Source organism: Saimiri boliviensis, chromosome 4 (genome assembly GCF_048565385.1).
Source record: "Saimiri boliviensis isolate mSaiBol1 chromosome 4, mSaiBol1.pri, whole genome shotgun sequence".
Taxonomy (NCBI): domain Eukaryota; kingdom Metazoa; phylum Chordata; class Mammalia; order Primates; family Cebidae; genus Saimiri; species Saimiri boliviensis.
The window spans coordinates 93,394,873-93,403,401 of record NC_133452.1 but is presented as its reverse complement, the minus strand read 5'-3'; the positions used below and the strand labels follow the sequence as shown (position 1 = coordinate 93,403,401).

The 8,529-nt window shown below is 36.1% G+C and overlaps 1 pseudogene; it reads left to right on the top strand.

The window, feature by feature from the left end:
- The first annotated feature begins 7,093 nt into the window (after positions 1-7,093).
- On the top strand, positions 7,094-8,270 carry LOC101027402 (RNA-binding motif protein, X chromosome-like; annotated as a pseudogene).
- Positions 8,271-8,529: the final 259 nt, after the last annotated feature.

Sequence of the window (8,529 nt, the reverse complement as noted above, 5' to 3'; positions counted from 1 at the left end):
AGTATTTGTAATCAGTAGGTCTAATAAAATGGTAATATCCTAAATAAATAAGAAACTCAAAATTCTCAACAGCAGAAAAACAACAAAAGACCTGGGCAAAGAACCTGAATAGACATGTCTCAAAAGAAGATATACGAATGACCAACAGTCAAATGAAAATATGCCTCATTGCAGAAATGCAAATTAAAAACATAGATACCACCTTGCCCCTGTTAGAACAGCTATTTTCTTTCTCTTTTTAAAATTTTTGTTTTTACTTTGAGATCTGGGGTGCATGTGCAGAACATGCAGGTGTACGTGTGCCATGGTGGTTTGCTGTACCTATTGACCCATCACCTAGGTTTCCTCCCCGTCCCCCAACCCCCACCTCTCGGCAGGCCCCAGTGTATGTTAAAACAGCTGTTTTCAAAAAGACAAAATATAACAACAAATGTTGGCAGGGATATAGGGACAAGGAAACCCTGTTCACTGTTGGTGGGAATATAAATTAACACACCCACTAAGTAAAACAATGTGGAGGTTCCTCAAGAGACTAAAACATAGATCTACCATATGATCCAGCAATCCCACTGCCGGGTATATATCCAAAGGAAACGAAAACACATATTGAGGAGATAGCTGCACTCGCATGTTTATCGTAGCACTAGTCCCAATGCCCAAGTTATGGTATCAACCTAAGCTTCCTTTAACAAATGAATGGATAAAGAAACTGTGGCATATCTACATAACGTAATTCCAGTCAGCCTTTAAAAAGAAGGAAATCTTGTCCTTTCAAAAATAGGTGAACCTGGAGGACAGTAGGCTAAGTAAAATAAGCCAGGCACAGAAAAGCAAATATCACAAGTTCTCAGTTATATGTAGAATCTAAAACAATCAAACTCAGAGAAGCATGAATTTAATGGTGGTTATCAGAGACAAGGAGTTGGGGAAATGGTCAAAGGATATGAAGCTGCCAGGAGACAGGAAGAATAAATGTTAAGTATTTAAGTTGATGGATACGTTAATTAGCTTGATTTAATCACTCCACACTCTGCATATACATGATAACATCACTTCATATCCCATAATTATATAATTGATCAAAAAACAAAATTAAATAAAAATCATAAAATAATGGTAATAAACATTTGTTAAGCTTAATGCTGAATAACAATCTCTTTTACTCATCTAGCCACTTCATTTATAAATAAAAATTATAAGATTAATAATGTTGATAAATATTGAAGGTGAACCTCAGCCGAGCTTCCTCAAGGACTGTCAAAAGCATAAGGATTATTGTTAAAAGGAGAGTGTTTTTTTTGACATGCATTTTGATAGTCCCAGTTATTATAGTACAAATCATTCAGTTTAATTGATTTAAACTGAACCATCTGCTGTCTAATTGGCTCATAGCCAGTGGGATTTATGTTAGTAAATGAGTATCAGAGATAGAAAGAATACTAATGTGAAGTTAATGTTTCACTAAGAACGTCTCCTTGTGAATCGCTTGAAACCAGAAGGCGAAGGTTGCAGTGAGCCAAGATTGTGCCACTGCACTCCAGCCTGGGCAACAAGAGCGAAATTCCAATTCAAAAAAAAAAAAAAAAAGGAATATCTCCTTATTCATTGATGAAGATTAAACATATTAAAATGTATGCAAATCAAAGAGCCTACTTTCAAGACTTCCCCTGAACAAGATAGAATAAGTAGGATTAGATATATCTTTCTGCCCAAAACATTTTTGAAATGCACAGAATAAATGAAACGAAGGTTTTGAAGACATTGGATATCAGACAAGGACAGAGAGCAATAACAGAGATAGTAAATAAATAATGTAAGCTCTCTGATTGTCCCAGTATACTTTGTGAAGATGTTTCCAGGTGGCACAGAAAGAGGAAAACCAGATAGATCCTATGGCTTGAAGAGGCATAGTAGGGAAAGAAGGGACAACACAATTGACAAGAATTTGCAATGTAGAGTACCAGAAAGGAGAGAGTTGCCCAGAAAGAGAATTCTAGAGATCTGGAAGAGTTCTTGAGTCATCAGCTGAATACTAATCAGCCCGTGAACATGGGAAAACAACTTGAGACCAGAGAAAGAAATGTATGAAAAGACAGAGGTAGCATCCTTTGCACTTACACAAGACCGGAAAAACAAATGCTCATTTCCACTAACAAGAGTGGAAATCCTAATAATTCACAGAGTATCGAGTAGAGTACATAGAAAATTTGTGCCTCAATTGTGGAGCAAAATTAGCCATAGGCCAGATTCTGCTCTGGTCCTGCCTAACAAAATTTAAAGGCAATAAGCAGATATGAACTGCAAGAAATGTTAGAGGAATTCCCACAGGTAGAAGGAAAATAATCCCGATGGAAATAAAAATTTATGGAAAGGGGTGGTTTTTCTCCTCATTATAGGTCACCTTTTTCTGCTTCTTTTGCATGCCTTGGGATTTCACATTAGATGTAGAATTGAAAATTCAACTTTGTTGGGCTCTTGGCAATTTTTTTGTTCATTTTACAAATACTCTGGAGCTTTTTTCTGGAATATGATTAATATATTGACAACAGTTTAATTCTTTCAGGTTTTTCCTTTAGCATATGATAAAAGCCCATACAGAGGATCAATACCATAAAATACCTCCTAAGAACATTTCTGCTTTGATGTTTGAAATGATGGTCAATTTATCACTATTGTGATGATTGTCTCATAAAATATTTTACCAAATGTCTATTTGAGATTATGTGATGTCATCTGACAGCCATGGTGGCTTCCTTAGGTTATGTCCTATTAACCTTGCAACCTGACAATTCCCATCTGTTCTTCACAAAATTGGAAAGCAAATTTTGTGCACTTGTGACAGAATTCTTGATATTCTTCATAGATTTTTGTCATTCTGTTCAATGACACATTCTTGCATAAAAACTTTAATCATTAAGATTGAAATATAAAGCATATGAAATAAAAATTTAGCACTGGATTATCCAAAATATTTATTTTTGCCATGGGTACTTCTCAAATTACAGAATTATAAACCTCAGATTTTCTTCACCAGCAAGGATATTGTAAAACAACAAAAGAGAAACAATATATTTCAATAAGTTACCAGGAAATATGGTGTCCTCAGTTGTTAGTGTTCTTGGGAGAAAGAATTTGGCCAAGAGACAATTTAACAAAGAGAGCAGAGAGTTTATTGAAGAAAGTACACTCCAAGAGAGGAGTGAGCTGACTAGGCTGGGAGCAGCAGCAGTGACAGTAACGGTTAAGTGGTATCACAGATTATTTAAAGAGGCAGAGTGGGCTGCTTAGAAGAGAATGGGCCAGCGACCCTGAAAGTTCTATGTTGTTTTTTTATTATGTCACACACTTTAAGTTTGCACCTCTGTCTCAAGTCTCTGCTTTTATATGTGTCTGATTTCCCACTTCTGCCTTAAGTCCCAGCCTTTTCCCCCACCAGGTTTGTAGGATTCTCCCTTACTGTCTGTCAGTTGATACGCATGTGCAGGCCCAGTGATCAATACAAACCTTACCTAATGGTAGTGCGGTTCATTACCACCACCCCAGGAAGGTGTATAAACAGCAGTTAAATATGTAGTTATTGTGACTTTGTATCTCTTAGCCATTTCCCCTTTGCCTTTTTCCCCTCCTTATCAGCATATAGCTAACTATAGTTTCACAGTTCAGTCACAGAATGAGTCATTACTGGACATTTTCAGAGGTATTCTGGAGAGTTCCTTCTTGCATAGGTATTTTCCCTCCTCTCTGCTCATGCCTAGCACACATGGTTTGGATGGTCTCTGGAGTGTGAGATTTCATAGAGCTTTCATTTTTAGGGGCTACAGTTCTTGCTCATGTCTAACTATCCACCTACTCTAACAAATACATGTTACACTACAGGTGAGATGGCTAGGTTATTGAAAGATAACTTTGATTAATTTACCCAAGACAAAAATTATTCTGAGGCAAAGATCAAACTATTCTTGGACTACTGATCCAAACGGTAGGCTGTAATAGGCAATGACTATGTCATGTTGCTGAGTTTATACCTCTAGAGCATAACCTAATGCTTTTATATACATTTACAAAATATTTATGATATTTTGGGAAGAATACTTCTGAACTTTTATATGTGCCATTTTGTTGATCTTACATACCTATGATATGTCCTAATTTTTGTGTATATATAAAAACAAAATTTTATGATATTCTAGAATAAATACACATTCTTATGGGTTTTCTCCAATTACTCTGTTCTCCAATTATATTCTGCTCATTGGAATAATTTGAAAATAATTCTAGACTCATAACTCATACATACTGTAAGTACTATGGGATATCTAGACTGGTTATAATCTGCTCATTTGTTTAATATTTAGAGGTCTTCTAAAAATAATTCTTTCATAGTTTGTTTCTTCTGGAACTTCAGTGTTCAAAGTAGGTTACACAAAAAGTTACATGGTTTCTATCACAAAGAATAAAGGAATTTCCTCTGTTAATGTTCACAAATTTAATAGTTACAGAAAAGAGTTTGAAAGAGACTAAGGATTGTTAAAAATGTTCAAGACTGAGTGTTTTCTGTTAATCAAGGCAAATAAAGTTCAGTTACGTAAAGGATTTAGTATTTATATTAAGCCTCAAGATCAACTTTTTCTATATCTTTCTTTCCTTCTTGCACAATTCAACAATTTTATTTCGTCTGAAGAGCCATATATTAATTATCATTTTTAGTCAATTTATATTCTTCTAAATCTCTTTGAAATATACAGCCACATGTGGAGGTTTTGTAAGTTGACAATTTTTCTTTCCAATTTAGATTTTCTGTTTTCCTTCTTTTGGGCCTGTGAACATTTACAAATAGAGAACAAGGATCCTTTTAAACTGCTCTTGACTATACTCCAGGCTACTCTTTGAAAATGTTCTAAAATCTATTTTATTTTTATATGTAGCAAAAGTTTTCTTAATTCTAAAATGCATTACATTGAAGATATTCTTTTTTTTTTTTTTGTATTTCAAGTTCATCTTTGAATTATGTATAGGTGGGTTACTTAAATCATTTTCTGGTCTCTCCCACTCTATTGTTTAGAACAATTTTTTGTTCCAGAAAAGGGGTTAACAATTAAATAAACTCATTGGCATAGATATACTTGTCCAGAAGGTTTTTTAAAAATCCATAAATTATAGTACTTAACATGGCTTTAGACTGGGATTTAAAAGCAACATGAAATTTCGTGTTCTCACTAAGATGGTATAAAAAGGATTAGATTTACCATCCTGCTGGGGAAAAAACAAAACAAAACAAAACAAAAATAAAAAATAAGAAAAAAATGTCTTTCAGACATTGACTTTTAAAAGACATCCCTCAAGACTGATTTTTCACAGAAGTGAAGCAGGTGAGACTAATCTTGTAACTGCTCTGGTTTGCTTCCTACACAAAATTTTAAAAACATGTGAACAGAGAGGTAAACCCAAAGCCCCCAAGTGAACTCATGGAAATGAAGAATATTGATGGAGAAAAGGAAAGGTTGAGGCAGTTGGAAGTCGTAGAGGCAGAGATCTGGAAAAGACAGAGCTATATCATTTCTTAAGTCTAGTAGTAATTGATTTATAAATTTAGGAGCTCCAGTGTTAGATGCATATATATTTAAGATTGTGATACTTTCCTATTGGACAAGACCTTTTATTATTAGATAATGTCCCTCTTTGACTTTTTTAACTACTATTGCTTTAAAGTTTGTTTTGTCTGATATAACAATAGCTACTCCTGCTAGTTTTTGTTGTCCAATTCCATAAAATACCTTTTTCCACCCCTTTGCCTTAAGTTTATGTGAGTCATTATGTGTTTGGTGAGTCTCTCCTGAAGGCAGCAGGTACTTGGTTGGTGAATTCTTATCCATTCTGCCATTCTGTATCTTTTAAGTGAAGCATTTAGGCCATTTACATTCATTTAATGTTGAGATGTGAGGTACCATTCTATTCATTCTGTTATTTGTTGCTTGCATACCTTGGTTGTTTCGGATTTTTGTTGTTGTTGTTGTTGTTATTGTTGTTTGTGCGTGTGTGTGTGTGTGTGTGTGTTGTTGTATTATAGGCCCTGTGAGATTTATGCTTTCAAATGTCCTGTTTTGATGTATTTTGAGGATTTGTTCCAAGACTCAGAGGTCCTTTCAACAGTTCTCATAGTGCTGGCTTGGTAGTGGCACAGTCCCTCAACATTTGTTTGTCTGACAAAGACTATCTTTCATACAAAAAACTGTATCCTCCACTTGCGATACTTAATATCACTGGATACAAAATTCTTGACTGATAACTGTTTTATTTAAAAAGGCTGAAGATAGGGAACCAATCCCTTCTAGTCTGTAGGTTTTCTGCTGAGAAATCTGCTGTTAATCTGATGGGTTTTCCTTTATAGGACACCCTATTCAACAAATGGTGCTGGGATAATTGGCAAGCTACATGTAGATAAGTAAAAATAAATCCTTATCGCTCACCTTATATAAAAATCAATTTGAGGTGGATCAAGGACTTACATCTAAAACCTGAAACCATAAAAATTCTAGAAGATAACATTGGAGAAACCCTTCTAGACATTGGCTCAGGCAAATACTCCATGACCAAGAATCCCAAAGCAAATACAACAAAAACAATGATAAATAGGTGGGACTTCATTACACTAAAAAGTTTCTTCACAGCAAAAGAAACAATTAGCAGAGTAAATGGACAACCTACAGAGTGGTAGAAAATCTTCACAATCTATACATGTGACAAAGGACGAATATCCAGACTCTACAAGGACCTCAAACAAACTGGTAAGAAAAACAAATCCCTTCAAAAAGTAGGATAAGGACATGAATAAACAATTCTCAAAGAGATGCAGTGAGCCGAGATTGCACCACTATACTCCAGCCCTGCTACAGAATGAGACTCATTCAAAAAATAAATAAATAAATAAAATGTATGCATATTGGTTGCACAGCAGTGCTAGCGGCTTCATGTTTGGTCCTCAGACCCAGAAGCCACCACTGGTACTGAGCTGGTAGGAAGCCCCTGTCCATAAGCTCATTGGAGCTTGAACCCATTGTCACTCCTCCAACTCACTGGCACACACACACAAAAAATGGTTGAAGCAGATGCCCAGGAAAGCTCTTTACTGGTGGGCTTAATACAGAAACAAATGAGAAAGCTCTTGGCACAGTATTTGGCAAATACGGACAAATAGTGAAAGTACTCTTGATGAAAGACCATGAAACCAACAAATCAAGAGGATTTGCTTTTGTCAACTTGGAAAGTCCAGCAGACACTAAGGATGCAGCCAGAGATATGAATGAAAAGTCACCAGATGGAAAAGCCATCAAGGTGGAACAAGTCACCAAACCATCATTTGAAAGTGGTAGACATGAACTGCCTCCACCTCCAAGAAGTAAAGGGCTTCCAAGAGGTATTAGAGGTGGAGGAGGAGGAAGTGAAGGAACCAGGGGACCACCCTCTTAAAAAGGACACATGGTTGATGGTGGATATTCTATTAATTTTAACATGAGTTCTTCCAGGGGACCACTCCCAGTAAAGGACCATCACCAAGAAGTGCGGTTCCTTCTCCTAAGAGATCTGTACCTTTAGGACCAATTTGCAGCAGCAGTGGAATGGGAGGAAGAGCTCCTGTATCATGTGGAAGAGATAATTATGGAGGTCCACTTCGAAGGAAACCACTGCCATCTCATAGAGATATTTATTTGTCCCCGAGATGATGGATATTCTACTAAAGACAGCTTACCCAAGTTTTCTTGATAAAAGAGATTATACACCACCACCACGAGATTATACTTACTTACTGGGATTATGGTCATTCCAGTTCACATCATGACTATCCATCAAGAGGCTATAGTGATAGAAATGGATATGGTCATGATCATAACTATTCATATCATCCAAGTGGAGGTTCCTACAGAGATTCATACGAACGTTAAAGTAACTTTAGTTTACTTTAACTATAGTTGCTCATAGTGCTCCACCTACATGAGAGCCCCACCATCTTATCATGGAATCAATCGCTGTCATGGTTACAGCAGTTTAGGTGACCTAAATTGTGGAAGTCGAGACAGTTACTCAAGCAGCCAAAATAATCTCTACTCAAGTAATCATGATCACATTGGCAGACAAGAAAGAGGGTTTCCCCCTTCTATGGAAAGCCCTCCTCCACGTGATTCCTACAGCAGTTCAAACCTCAGAGAGCAAGAAGAGGTGGTGGCCATGGAGGAAGCTGATCTGATAAAGAGGGAGGCAGAAGCAGATACTAGAAGTAAACAAAACTTTGGACCAAAATTACAGTTCAAACAAACAAACAAAAAATGGGAACTATTCTGTCATAACTACCCAAGAACTACTAAATGGAAAAACTGTGTTACTTTTAAAAATCCCCTGTTAAGTTCCCCTCTGTAATTTTTATGTTTCTGTGAGGAAAAAAGTAAAACATTTTTAATTTTATTCGACTTTATGACATTGCTTTTCAACAAGCAAATGTTGAATGTGTTAAGACTTGCACTAGGGTTGTAACTT